Below are 15,135 nucleotides of genomic sequence, written 5' to 3' on the forward strand. Positions count from 1 at the left end.
AGAAAGACTATCTACTGGAAAAAAGACAGTCTCTTCAATAAATGGTGCTGGGAAAATTGGACATCCACATGCAGAAGAATGAAACTAGACCATTCTCTTACACCATACACAAAGATAAACTCAAAAATGATGAAAGATCTAAATGTGAGACAAGAATCCATCAAAACCCTAGAGAAGAACACAGGCAATACCCTTTGTGAACTTGGCCACAGCAACTTCTTGCAAGATAGTTCTATGAAGGCAAGGGAAACAAAAGCAAAAATGAACTATTGGTACTTAATCAAGATAAAAAGCTTCTGCACAGGAAAGGATACTGTCAACAAAACTAAAAGACAACCTACAGAATGGGAGAAGATATTTGCAAATGACCTAACAAATAAAGGGCCAGTATCCAAGATCTATAAAGAACATATTAAACTCAACAACAAAGAAACAAACAATCCAATCATGAAATGGGCAAAAGATATGAAGAGAAATCTCACAGAGGAAGACACAGACATGGCCAACATGCACATGAGAAAATGCTCTGCATCACTTGCCATCAGGGAAATACAAATCAAAACCACAATGAGATACCACCTCACACCAGTGAGAATGGTGAAAATTAACATGACAGGAAATAGCAAATGTTGGAGAGGATGTGGAGAAAGGGGAACCCTCTTGCACTGTTGGTGGGAATGTGAACTGATGCAGCCACTCTGGAAAACTGTGTGGAAGTTCCTCAAAGAATTTAAAATAGAGCTACCCTAGGACCCAGCAATTGCAATACTGGGGATTTGCCCCAAAGAATCAGATACAGTGAAAAGGTGAGACATCTGCACCCCAATATATAGCACCCCATTTATAGCAGCAATGCCCACAATAGCCAAACTGTGGGAGGAGCCTCGGTGTCCATCGAAAGATGAATGGATAAAGAAGCTGTGGTCTATGTATACAATGAATATTCTTCAGCCATTAGAAATGACAAATACCCACCATTTGCTTCAACGTGGATGGAACTGGAGGGTATTATGCTGAGTGAAGTAAGTCAATCGGAGAAGGACATTCATTATATGGTTTCACTCATATGGGGAATATAAAAAATAGTGAAAGAGATTATAGGGGAAAGGAGAGAAAATGAGTGGGAAAAATCAGAGAGGGTGACAACACATGAGAGACTAACTCTGGGAAATGAACAAGGGTTAGTGGAAGGGGAGGTGGGGGGGATGGGGTGACTGGGTGATGGGCACTGAGTGGGGCAGTTGATGGGATGAGCACTGGGTGCTATACTACATGTTGGCAAATCCAACTCCAATAAAAAATATACATAAAAAAAAACAAATACAAATCTTGTCATCATGATAATATACAGTACTTACTAAAGGGTTACTCTATGTCAGGCATTGTTCCCATTATACCCTTACAGAGTCTGTGATGTAGGTGTGATTATGGATGAAGTAGTTGAGTCAGAGATGTTCTTAGAGGCCTATAGCCACTCTGTGATCTTCCATTCCTTGTATGTTAATGTTCCATATTCTAAACATGGCCACTCAGGCCTTTCATGTGCACCATTCATCCTCCTCCAGTTTTTTTTTTTTTTAATTTTTTTTTAAATTTTTGTTTATTTATGATAGTCACAGAGAGAGAGAGAGAGGCAGAGACATAGGCAGAGGGAGAAGCAGGCTCCATGCACCGGGAGCCTGATGTGGGATTCGATCCTGGATCTCCAGGATCGCGCCCTGGGCCAAAGGCAGGCGCCAAACCGCTGCGCCACCCAGGGATCCCCATCCTCCTCCAGTTTTTCATTAATCATTCATGCTTCCCAGTAGGGACATTATTTTCCTCTTTCCCCTCTCTATTTTAGGTCTTCATATAATTTTCCTGTGCCAGAAACTCCAGATTCATTCCTCATCATCAGCTTGGCTAAATCATACTCTCCACTTATTTATTTATATATTTTTAAAGCTTTTATTTTTTCATGAAAGATGCAGACAGAGAGAGGCAGAGACACAGACAGAGGGAGAAGCAGGCTCCATGCAGGGACCTGGATGTAGGACTCGATCCCAAGACTCCAGGATCACGCCCTGAGCTGAAGTCAGGCGCTAAACCACTAAGCCACCCAGGCATCCCTATACTCTCCAGTTTAGAAAAGAAAGTCACAGAGACTGACAGGTATTAGCAGTTGAGCCACTATCATTGAAACAATAGGAAGAAGGCCCACTTAAGTCTTAAAGTTACCTTCCTCCAAGAGGAAATCCCGAACCCTATCTTAATTTTTCTTGAAGTGCATTTTTCAGATTACCTCTGTTAGTATTGGGGGAGGTGTTAAAATTAAGCTTTCAGAGGTTTTCTCCAGAACAATTGAATTAGAAGGTGGGGGCCAGGGATCTGCATATGGAGCAATTCCTGGTGATTCTTATGAGCTAGAAAGTTGGAGAATCACTCCCATAGATTAGGTTAATATCCTTGGTGATTTGCCAACAGCACCCTATCCCCTCTCTTGCAAAATAACTCCCATTCAGTGTGTGTTTATCATTTATATTTTCTATTAGATTATAAACTCCATGAAGTTAATGGACATACATCTGATCATATCTGTGTATCTGGTCTGTTGTGTGTCAAGTAATATGCTAGGGGCTAAGAGTATAGAATTGGATGAAAGAAAAAAAATGCTGCTCTTTTGTCATTTAGATCCTCTTGGGCATTTAGAACCTCTTACTAGAGAACTGATTCCTACTGACCCTGCTATCCCTTCTCAAGCATAGGGTTGAAGGAGTCCTGGGGTAGCAAGCAGCATCAGGGAAGTCCCTCTCTCTCCTGTACCCAACATGGTTTTCCAAGAACAGTCATGAAAGGTAAATACTAGCCTTGGCAGAAAGGGTCAGAAGGAAGGATGAGGCTTCACCCTGGATAGGAAGAGAAGAGAAGGGAGAAGGTTATAATAATAATAAATCTGTTAACTACAAAACGTTTATTGTTAAAGCAAAGAAGGTGTCTTGACATTTGGTAGAAGAATCATTTAAAAGCCCCAAAGAAAAGTGTCCGGAAACATAAATCTTTGCTACAGCACTGCTGGCAGATCACCAATCATTCCAGGGAGAGTTAAACCTGATTATCTGTAGGAATAGCCAACATTCTGGTTGAAGATTGTCCATCGTGAGTGTTGAACCCGACTGCTGCTTCTGCTCTGTGAAGAGAGTACCTCTCCAACCTCAGTGGTCTCTTCTGTGTAATGGGGCAAATCCCACCCATTATTTCAACCTCCTTGACTTGTAAAGATCAACGAAGCTAATGTATATGAAAGGTTTTGTAATAGTTGTCTGGTATCTTTGAAGACGGGTGAAGGATAGAAAAGAAGGAATAGTGATTGTTTCACTTAGAGTAAAAGTATGATGGGCAGCCCAGGTGGCTCAGTGGTTTAATGCCGCCTTCAGCGCAGGGCCTGATCCTGGAGACCAGGGATTGAGTCCCACATCGGGCTCCCTGCATAGAGCCTGCTTCTCCCTCTGCCTGTGTCTCTGCCTCTCTCTCTCTCTCTCTGTCTCTCATAAATAAATAAAATCTTTAAAAAAAATAAAATAAATAAAATAAAAGTATGAGGGGAAATGGACTCAAAGCCTGAGAAAGCACTGAAAACCAGACTGGATCTGTGACCTTGTGGCGTGAATCTGTGGGCCTTCCTCCTAGATTGTTTCAATTACAGTGGCTCAACTGCTAATACCTGCCAGTATCTCTGACTCTCTCTTCTAAATTCTAAATTCAGGGGAGCCAAATCTGATTAGTTATGTTTGAAACTGAATGCTACCTTGGTCCAATCCACTGTGGCCAGAGTCATAGGTGGTGGAATTTAGCTGCTAGCAGCCAACATCCTAAATATGGGGAATCCCTTGAGAGCAGAGGAAATCCAAAAAGATATCCACTCTAATAGAAAGTAGGAAACAGAGATTATGACAGAGGCTCCAGGAGGAGAGCCACGGTCTCCTCTTTCATACCGGATGATGGGAAGTCCTTTAAAGTTTTTGGTTTGCCAGTGAGATTCTTAACATGCGATCTGTGAATTCCCGATCAGCATTTAGATGTGCTTTAAATCAAACTTTTCTCTATAAACTTATATTAATAGTGTTTGCCAGGGGTGAGATAAAATGAGGAAGTGGCAGAAGTTGCCTGTTCAGCATAACGGATTATCTCAAATATGCTGAGAAGAATAAGTAGGAAAGGGGAGTTAATGAATCATCACAGTATAAAAATCCCGTTGTTTCTAAAATACAGATTTTGTTTATCTTTGAGATTGCCATTTCCTGGAGGTCTTTCAAAATAACCTACAAACTTATAGAAAATATCCTGCTCTTAATTAAGCAGGGAAATGCTCCCCCAAATTGGTAGTTAGCAGTGCAGGTTCTACAATGTTAGCAACGTTCAAGCTTGGGCTGTTTAATGTGTTAAAGGCGTGACCTTTGTCAAGTTTCTTAAGACTGTAAGACCCACATTGTCATCTGTGAAACGAAGATTGATAAATAGTGTGTAGTGTAGTCGTGAGGATCAAATGAAATGACATAATTAGAGTGCTTAGCACAATGCCAGGCATGTGATAAAGACTTAATAAATGGCGGCCTTGTTTTTTGTTGTTGTGATCATTGTTATGTATGTTTCCATTATTTTCTAATTCCATGATTTTTTAAAAATATTTTATTTATTTGTTTGACAGAGAGAGAGAGAGCATAAGTGAGCAGAAGTAGGCGGAGCAAGAAGTAGAGGGAGAGGGAGAAGCAGGCTCCCTGCTGAGCAGAGAGGCCCATGCGGGGCCCCATCCCAGGGCTCTGGGATCATGACCTGAGCTGAAGGCAGATTTAATTCCATGATTTTTAAGGTGCAGAATAATGAATCACTAAAAAAGTCAAAATTCACTGTAGTCACTTTATGGAATTACACCAACAATTAAGAGAAATGAGCTACATTTTCATATATAAACAGAGACAAATCTTTAAAATACAAGTTTGAGTGGAAAAGCCATTCAGAATAATATTTCAATAAAATCGAAAACACAAAAATGTGTACAGTCACTCTTGTGAACATATTCTGCATTAGATGTTGCTAGTTGCCTCCCCAATATTTATTTTCTCTTTTCTGGATACTCGGGTGTTCAATGATGCTCAGCTTGGATGTGGCCATTTCTTTTTTCACAATAGCTCTGTAATTATCCTTTTCTGTAGGTATCTTCTGAAAATGTGTGCATGTTTCTTTAGGGTAAATTTCTAGCAGTGGAAGTGCTGGCCTATGCACTGGATTCTTCTTCAGGTTCATTGGATATTGGGGCACCTGGGTGGCTCCAGTTGAGTGTCTGCCTTTGGCTCATGGTCCTGGAGTCTTGGGATCGAGTACTGATTCAGGCTCCCCATGGGGATCCTGCCTCTCCCTCTGCCTATGTTTCTGTCTCTCTCTTTGTGTCTCTCATGAATACATAAATAAAATATTTTTTAAAAGTTTATTGGATATTTCCTAATTACTTTCCAAATTGTACTCCCATCAGAGGTGGGTGAGTTCTTGTGTTTCCTTGTCTTTCTAAATATTGCTGTTAACAGACTTATTAATTTTTGTCAGTGTGATTGATATGAAGCAGTATCATGTTTTAAAAAAATACTTAATGTTGGGGCACCTGGATGGCTCAGATGATTAAGCATCTGACCCTTGGTTTTGGCTCAGGTCATGATCTCAGGTTCTTGAAGTCGAGCCTTACATTGGACTCCATGCTCAGCTTGGAGTCTGCTTGAGGATTCCCTCTCTCTGCCCCTCTCCCAACTTGTGTGCACAGGCATATGCTCTCTTTCTCTCCAAAATAAATAAATCTTTAAAATATATATTTAATGTTTTCTTTAAAAATATTAAGCTCAAATCGAGTTACAGTTTTAAAATATTCATTAGTATATTTGATAATAACATATATAGGCACTTAGAACATGTTTCTAGTATTTTATAATGAAATTTAATATCCTTACTTATTAGTTTGGCACTATGTTCTTTATCTTTGATTCTTTTAAGATTACTTTTTTCTTTTTTAAAGAGAAGTTTTAGGTTCATAAGAAAACTGCCAGAAAGGTCAATATTTCCCATGTATCCCTTCCACCTCTACATGCATCAACTCCCTCATTATCAACATCCCCCACCAGGATGGTAGGTGTGCTAAAATGAACCCACACTGACACATCATCATCATCTAAATTTCATAGTTTAAATTAGGGCTCACTCTTGTACATGCTATGGGTTTGTACAAGTGTATAATGGCATATGTCCATTGTAATGTCAGGCAGGGTATTTTTACTGCCTTTAGAATCCTCTTTGCTCCCTCTCTTCACCTCAACCCTTGGAAACTACTAATTTTTTTTTTCTGTCTGCATAATTTGCCTTTTTCCAAGTGCTACTGGCCCATAGTCCCAGCAACTTGGAAGGCTGAGGCAGGAGGAATGCTTGGGCCATATTTTCTGGGCTATAGTGTGCTGTATTGATTAGGGCTCTGCACTAAGTTCAGCATCAATATTGTGGCCTCTCAGGTGTATTTTCTGAGGAGGGAGACCTAAGGAGGTTAGGCAGCCTACGGAAGGATGAACTGGCCCAGGTTGAAATGCAGCAGGTCAAAACTCCTGTGTTGATTGTCACATTTAAAAAACGAAAAACAAAACAAAACAAAAAAAACTTGAGTTTTCTTGGGGACCCTAGATGGCTCAGTCAGTTAAGTTTCTGTCTCTTGGTGTTGGCTCAGGTCATGATCTCAGGGTCATGAGATCGGGGCCAGTTTGGACTCCAGGCTGGGTGAGGAGCCTACTTGAAATTCTCTCTTTCTCTCTCTCTTCCCCTCCCCTCCTTATACACTAAGAATAAATAAATAAAGTTTAAAAAATATGAGTTTTCTTGTTTATTAGTCAGATTGAACATCTTTTCATACTTGGACGATTTTGCTTTTGTTTTTATTAACCCACCCATTCATATCCTTTATCCATCTATTACTTTTCTTTTATACAGATTTTAAGAATTTTTACCATATCCAGACATGATTTGCTTACGATTATTAGCATTATAAATATCTTCTCCCTACCTGCTTGAGTTTTAATGCTTTTATGATGTTTTTATACAGATATTTTTGAATTCCAAAGTAGTCAAATTTATCCAGTTTTTTAAAAGGATTATAAGCTTTTCTATATTTATTAAACACATCCTTTTCTACTCTAGATCTGAATTTTCTTCTAAAAGTTTAAATGAGCTTTCAACTATAGGTTCTTAACTGATGTGGACTTTATTTTCATATATGATAAAGGTAGGGAACACAGCATTATTCTTGTACATATGAATAATCAGTTGTACCAGCACCATCTCTTACATGTTCCCTCTTCTGTTCCATTGTTCTGTTAGTCTGTGTCTGGTCCCACAGCACATGACATCATTATTACAGCTCCATAAAAACTCCTGATAGCTGAGAAAGCAGCCACCCACATTGATCTTCTTTAGGAGTGTTTTGGCTGTAATTGATCATCTGCTTTTCCATGACAATTTTAGAATCCCTTTGCCATTGCCGTGAGGAGCTATGCAGGCATTTTGATTGTAATTCCTTTGAATTTATAGATTGATTTGTCAAGAATAAATATACCCTCATGATTTTGCATTTTCCAGTAGTATATATGTCATGTCTCTCTAGTTATTTAGATTGTATTTCAAGTCTTTTAGCAAAGTATATACATGTACATCTTTTTTTTTTCTTTTTCTTTTTCTAAAGATTGATTTATTCATTCATGAGAGACACACAGAGAGAGTCAGAGACACAGGCAGAGGAAGAAGTAGGGTCCTTGCAGGGAGCCTAATGTGGGACTCAATCCCAGGACCCTGGAATCATGACCTGAGCCGAAGTCAGATGCCCAACCACTGAGCCACCCAGGTGTCCCCTATATCTTTTTCTTTTTGCAAAGATCTTAGCATATATTTTGTTAGGTGCTACATATTTTAGAGTTTTCATTGTTACTGTGAATGACATTTTAAAGTTACACATTTCTAATTGTTGATGTATAGGAATGTGATTGAATTTTGTGTACAGAATTTATAGTCAGCAATTTTATTGACTTCTCTTACCAGTTTAATAATTTGTATATTTGGATTTTCTATGTAGACAATTGTGGGTCAGGATAAATGTCAGTTTTGTTGCTCCCTTTCCAAACATGTCTTTATTTTTTTCATGTGATGCTTTATTGGTCAACCTCTTAAATACAGTGCTAGCACAGTGAATGTCTTTTCATGGCTCCTCTAGTGAAGACTTATGAAGATGTCATTAGTTCTTTGCTAGTTTGCTTTGCTGTACTTTCGACTACCTATTTTCTTATTCCCTCTTGGTGGACCCAACCACCCAGGAAAGGAAGGGCAAATTAAACACCAAGCCTCCTAGATGGCTTTGAGCCTCTATTCAGAGTATCAGGGAAGAACTTCTTTTTTTGCAATCCAAGATTCTTGATTTCAGAGTTTCTTTCCTAGCAGTAATGCTAAGGAAAACCAGACAAATCAGATGGATAGTTACCCACAGTTTGCATTAGTAAATGCAACTCCACAAAAGCTGATAGAAAAGAAGCACCTGAAAATTCTTCAGTAATGCCAACTTCATGTTATGCACAACTTCTTGGGGTCATTCATTGTTTGCAGCACAAACTGTGATGCTATAATTGGGGCAGCCTAATTATATCTTCATCCCTAGAGGCCCAGAGGAAAGTTAGTTCCATATGGATGAAATGTGGAGAGACATCGTTTTCCTCCCAATACCCCAGATAGGTGATCCTGAACAAAGGTAAATAGGCAGATAGGAGGAGGTCCATTTCAGATGCTCTGCTTCCAGCTCCCCTGCCTGCTTCCTGATATACACTTATGTTAAGGCAGTCATGTCGGCTTTGTCAGAAAACTATAGAAAGCATCCAACCTCAGCCTTCTCGTCTATCCTGTTTTCAATCTGACATCACTAGCAATATAAAATAGCAGTTTAGATCTCTATTGTCTTATATATTCTAGGATTGTAATACTACAACCATAAAACCCTCCCTTTTACTTAAATTTGCTTGACTTTTATGCATATCACTTATCATAGAAGATAACAAATATTCAGTTTTTATTCCATACTCCCTCTTCACTTTTTAAAGCCTAGCAACAATGGAATAAAACTTTCAGGATTTACTTTGTACCTAATCTAAATTCATACCTGATAACTACAGAAGGATTCAACTCAAGGTTAGCTTTAGGTCATTTGAAATAAAACTATCTCTGATAAAATTCCTAATTACTTTGTTTATGTTACTGATTTATTATATCTTTATCAGTTCCAGGGGATCATATAGTAGACCTTTGACTAATTGGAAGTCAACTAACCAGAACTTTTAAATTACTAAGTTCTACTTTGGAAAACAAAGCAAGAAAACAAACTGGTATAAGAAATTTTGTTTTCAAAGGATATTGAGGGGAATACCTAAAACAAACAAACAAAAAACCCCCAACATTTTGTGTTTTATATATCCAAAATTACATTTCTGGATCATAAAAAGTAAAGATGATATGATGTCTATCTAGGAATAATTAGTCTTACTATCATCATCATTGTCAATATTACATTCTTCTACTAAGGCTGGGAAATAAGCTAATTTTTAAAAATGCAATGTTAATTATTAAAAAAAAAAAACTCAAGCGTCTTAGTCAATGAGTTTTACATTAGCCATGGAATTCAGTTATTTTGTATCAGTGCCCTGGTACATCCAGTTTATAGTTTTCCTATATTCTGCAAATCGTACTTGTAATAAAATGTGTGAAAGTAAACCAAGAGTGAAGTTGACATTCTGTTTACACACTGCAATTTGAATATGTGTCTTGGTTGTCTCAAGGATCACTTCATTCTCACAGACATTTTTATTGCTTTATGAGTCAGAACCATTATTATTTTGGAGGAAAATCAAGTATTAATTTTTTTAAAGCTCATATTCAGTCTATTTCAGTGGTAATGTATCCAACTCCTTTACCATCTTAAACCTCTGTCGGAATGCCTGCTTTAATTGCTCACTCATTTAAATCTTAATCTTTGGGATATGATCCGTACCTTTGAGCACAGAAAGGATTTTTATTTTATTAGCCAAAAAACCTCCCCCCAAAACCCCCCAAATCCAAAACAAAACAAACAAACAAAAAAAAACTACACACACAACAGGATTAAAGCAGTGCTTTAGATGAGTCTGCACAAAATCCTCACCGGTGAGTTTAAATCTTTGAAGGCCTTTTGTTCATCTGATGGGGCACTTCTCAAAGGTAGGAGGTTTTGAGTCTGCCTTTAAGTGGCATCTAGTAATCAAATCTATCAAATAGAATATTATTGCCCCAAAGCCATAGCTCTATATTTTTTAGGCCAATCTGTAATTTGTATTTAACCAAAAGGAGTATCTAATAAGCAATTTTCTATGCTTAAAAGGTTTTCTTCTTTCCAATGCATAATTTAAAAAAAAATCTGGCATTTCTCATTACTGTATGAAATTATGTCATAAGTCCTAAAGTTCAGCACCATCTGGGTTATCTTACCACAAAACTAAATTTTCATTTCTTGCTACAGAGCCTACATTTTATGAAGCAACCAGAGTTGACTCTCTTAGAACCTCTGTGGCCTGCGTTTCTAAGTCCCCACTTGCAACCATTCATAGAAAGTTCAAATAGCAGAGTTGTTTTTACAGAGTTGGAAACTAAGAGCTGGAAAGGACATTATATACATTGGCTGATATGTAGGTCACCTTAGCCTGATGAGCAGACACAGATAACACGCAAACTTTACATTTCTTCCTTGTCGAAGACTACATGCATTCCAGCATAGGAAGGAAAGGTAAACTTGGATTTGGGATTGTTGATTCACAGACATTTCAATCAGAGGACTGTCTTGGACTGCAAGTCCTCTTCTATACAAAGAATTATTATTTTTCTGTTCTCACATGTTTACAACCAAGTTTACCTGCAAGTAATTTTATAGTCAAAGAATTATGCTCTATATATCCAATGTATCTCTGAACAAATTGGAATGAGAGGTATGGTGAGAAATGGAAGCACCTTTGTTTTTCAAAGCTCCTCAAAGGGGCTTCAAGGGCCCATGCCAGACCCTTGGACAAATTATTTATGCAAGGGATAATACATATGTAGATTGATGGTAGATTATAAATATAATCCCTTGGAAATAACCAAGTCTGAGCACTGTCCGTGCTTCCCATGTCAGCAAAGTGATAGATTAATGTAGCCTATGTTGGATTTACCCTGACACTTTGTCTCTTCCTTCAGGTATCTGAGACTATCTGTATCTGTATCTCTCTCTATACATAGATATATAGATATTTACATATTATATATTAATCTATATGTAGATGATGTCAATACATCTATCTATAGAGGTAGATATAAATATATAATATGTGCTGCCATCTAGATACTTAAAATGTTAAAAATCCACTCAGAATTTTCATTCCTGCCGAACCTCCCCCACTATAACAACTGCAACATATAGTCTTAGCAACTATTTTAATTATTCAGAAGGCCATCCATGTCCTTGGAAAGTATGTAACCAGGTGACATTATATAGTCTAACAAAATCAACAATCAGTGTAACTGATATGAAAGTCTCAAAAATGTTATTTCTGCTCTCCATAATTGACTGTGCTCTATAAGGTAGCTGTGGAAAAGATTTAAAACCAGAACCCTTGATGAAAGGCTGATGAAACTGGAATTATTTTACCTGATCAAGAAGCAGTTGGCTATCCTTTTAAACCAAATCCTGCATCTGCTGTTTGTCAGATGTAACACTGACAAAATACCCAAATGGTCTGTTCTCAGCTCCCTCATCTTCTCTGCCTTAGAGATCTAGTATGGAGGTAAATAAAATACATGTGTAAAAGAGGTTGGTTAAGTCTAAAACTGTTATACAACAATACAGAGTGGCTGCTATAATTTTATTACTAAGGAATATTTGCATAAGTAGAGATAGTCATGGAATCTTTTAATTAGAGGAGTGTGGAGTTCCTCAATCCAACTATCCTTCCAAAGCTCGAATCCCCTCTGCAACTTTGCTCCCCTTCCCCAAGTGGTTATTTGTCTATTAACTAAGTTGGTTCAACAAATGTGATTTCAGCACCCACCATGTTCTAGTCAGTGTACTAGTTCTTAGGGACATGAAGACACATTATGTTTAATTTGGTAGTTATTTGCCTTACTTTTTCAGGAAGGGTTTAGAGTGACTCCAAAATGAATAAGACATATAATTACTTGCCTTGACTTTCACGTCTCTTATGATGAAGCAGTCACTAAATCCAGAGATAAACTATTCTGCCTTTGAACTTTTGAGATTATTGACATGTTCTTTATCTTTCCTGTAACTTCTATTGGTCCTATTGTTGCCACTTGGAGTCATACCAATGTAAGTCTCTCTTACATTTCCATTGTTCAGTCCTTTAGTACCTGAAGATACCTCTTCTATTACCTGAGTTTTGCTAGGCAAAACCACCTCTGTTCCTTAAATGTTTTTTCATAAAATGACATCGGCATCTTTCACAATCTTGGTGCCCATCCTGTAAATTCGTCATTTGCCTTTTAGAGCATTTCAATTCTGTTTAGGCATCGGCCACATTCTGGATGCCAAGTAATCTGGCCTACTCCTTCTCTAAACCTTTTAAAAAACTTTTTTTTCTAGTTCCATATAAACATCTATTTCTTTAGAGCCTTCTCCATCCTGACTTTAAAACATGGTAAGCTTACAACAACTTTCCTGAAAAATTGCTATAACTTCTGCTTCCCAGCTAACTCTTCACTATTTTTAATCAGAATTTAGTTCAGACTAGATTTCCTATTAACTTATACTCTTGAACAGGAATTGTCTATGAGGAAAATCAGAAAATTAGCATATACCGCCATTTTATTATAATAATCAGCTATTTTTCAATAGCAATGAAAAGAATAAATATACCTATTTGGGTTGTTGATAAAAGGGCATGTTTTGGATATGTCACTATGAGGATAACTAAGAGAGATCAATGCTATGGTTTCCAATAAAATAAATCTAAATGTCTCTATCATCAGAAGTATATAAGACCACAAGAATATTAGAGATTTCTTGCAATGACAGCTTTACATGTAATTTCTTCATAGAAAATAAGGAAATTATTTAATGGCTCTCTAAATTCCAGATGAATTAGATACTACCTTCCTTTGAGGGTTCATTGATTCATGATAGATTTTTGAATGTTAGCAACACTTCAAACAATACTAAATAGAGAAAGAATAGAAAATAAATCTTCTAATAAATCTATATGTATCTGACATACATTTATATGTAATCACTATCTCAATTGCAAATGTTCAGTTGAATAAAATTTTTAAAATATTTTTTTGAAATTTAAGTGAAAGACTTTGGTTTCAGTTTCAACATAAAAGAGACTAGAAGTCATTGTTCTCATCCTTCCTACTAGAAAAAGCTGGACAAGCCAAGAATCAACACCTTTTTCCAGAGAACTGAGTTTGCAGAGTATGCCACCACCCCCAAAAATCTAGAGAAACAGATGAATCCAGAGAATCATAGCTGTGATCTGATTTCCCAGAGTAGAAGTTTTTGGAGCCATAAATTGATAGAAACATGTAAATGATAATTTTGATAAACTGGCGAGTATGGACTAGCTTCTAATGATGAGAAACTCCTGAGGGCCATAGTATTAGTAAAGGGCACACTTTCATGAACCTTACCTTAAAGAACCCTACTGCCATCTCACCATGAGTCTGAGAAAGAGCCCTTCCCAGCCCTGGCAGGGAAAGAGGAGGATTAATCATTTGAAAATAACCCCAGAGTGTCATCTACAGCAAAGACCTAGTATTCATGGGAAACATGTTAGGAAGGTATTATGCCATTTAGGGTAAGGGCATCCCCCTTATCCTCTCTAGCTTTCTTGTCTTACCTGAATTTGGGGGAAAGCTACATTGTTTCAAGTCCTAAAATTATGTTAAAACACCTCAATTACATGCTTGAAACTTAGAATATAAAACATAAAACCCAGTAACAAATGAAAAGTACAGTTAAAATATATTTTTGTTCCCTGTTATGGTCAATTTAAGGAACAAGAAAGAGAGAAGTAACTATATAAGGGAAGGAAAAGGTATGAGGTGTCATTAAGAGATGTATTTTTTAAAAAGTACAAAAGGATGGAACTGGAGACAGAGTGACATGGAAATAGAAGCAAGGGAAGAGCACTGTGGCTCGTTACATGGCCCACATTTGAATAATAATTCTAGCATTTTCATTAATGTGGAGTAGGTTAAATTCTTGGTCTTCATTTTTTGATCTGTAGAATGGGTAAGATACTCCCTACCTCACAGGTTATTAGGAAAACTAAATTGCCTATTTTTTTTTTATTGAGATACAGTTGGTATATAACATTATATTAGTTTTAGGTATACAACACAAGGATTCAGCATTTGTATGTATGTCAGAATGATCGCCACAGAAAGTCTGGTTGACCTTCATCACCACAGTTACCATTTGTTTTTCTTGTGATAAGAACTTTTAAAAACTACTCTTATAGCAACTTTCAAATATACAATACAGTGTTGAGGTATCATCACCATAACTAGAATATACATAATAATATATATAATCACTTATAACTGGAAGTTTGTACCTTTTGACCTCTACTCATTTTTCCCAGTCGCCCACTACCCACCTCTGGCAACCATCAATGCATTCTCTGTATCTGAGTTCATTTGGCTTTATTTGTTTGTTTGGTTTTTAGATTCCATACATAAGTTAGATCAGACAGTGTTTGTCTTTTTCTGACTTATTTCACTAATGCCCTCAAGCTCCATCTATGCTGTTGCAAATGGCAAGAGTTCCTTTTTTTATGGCTTGGCAATGGTCCATTGTGCATAGAGGCCACATTGTCTTTATCCATTCAGCTATTGATAGACACTTAGGTTGTTTTTGTATTTTGGTTATTGTAAATAACGCTGCAATGAACATACGGGTGCATATATCTTTTCAAGTTAGTGTTTTTATTTCCATCAGATGAATATCCAGAAGTAGAATTGCTGGATCATATGGTAATTCTATTTTTAATATTTTGAGGAATCTTCATACTGTTT

At 37.2% G+C, this 15,135-nt stretch overlaps 1 long non-coding RNA gene across 18 annotated transcripts in view; it reads left to right on the forward strand.

Annotated features, from left to right (window-relative positions):
- Positions 1 to 15,135, forward strand: part of LOC144292805 (uncharacterized) — a 230,447-nt gene that overhangs the window by 187,054 nt on the left and 28,258 nt on the right. The gene's annotated exons all lie outside the window — the stretch shown is intronic.

Source organism: Canis aureus, chromosome 21 (genome assembly GCF_053574225.1).
Source record: "Canis aureus isolate CA01 chromosome 21, VMU_Caureus_v.1.0, whole genome shotgun sequence".
NCBI lineage: Eukaryota > Metazoa > Chordata > Mammalia > Carnivora > Canidae > Canis > Canis aureus.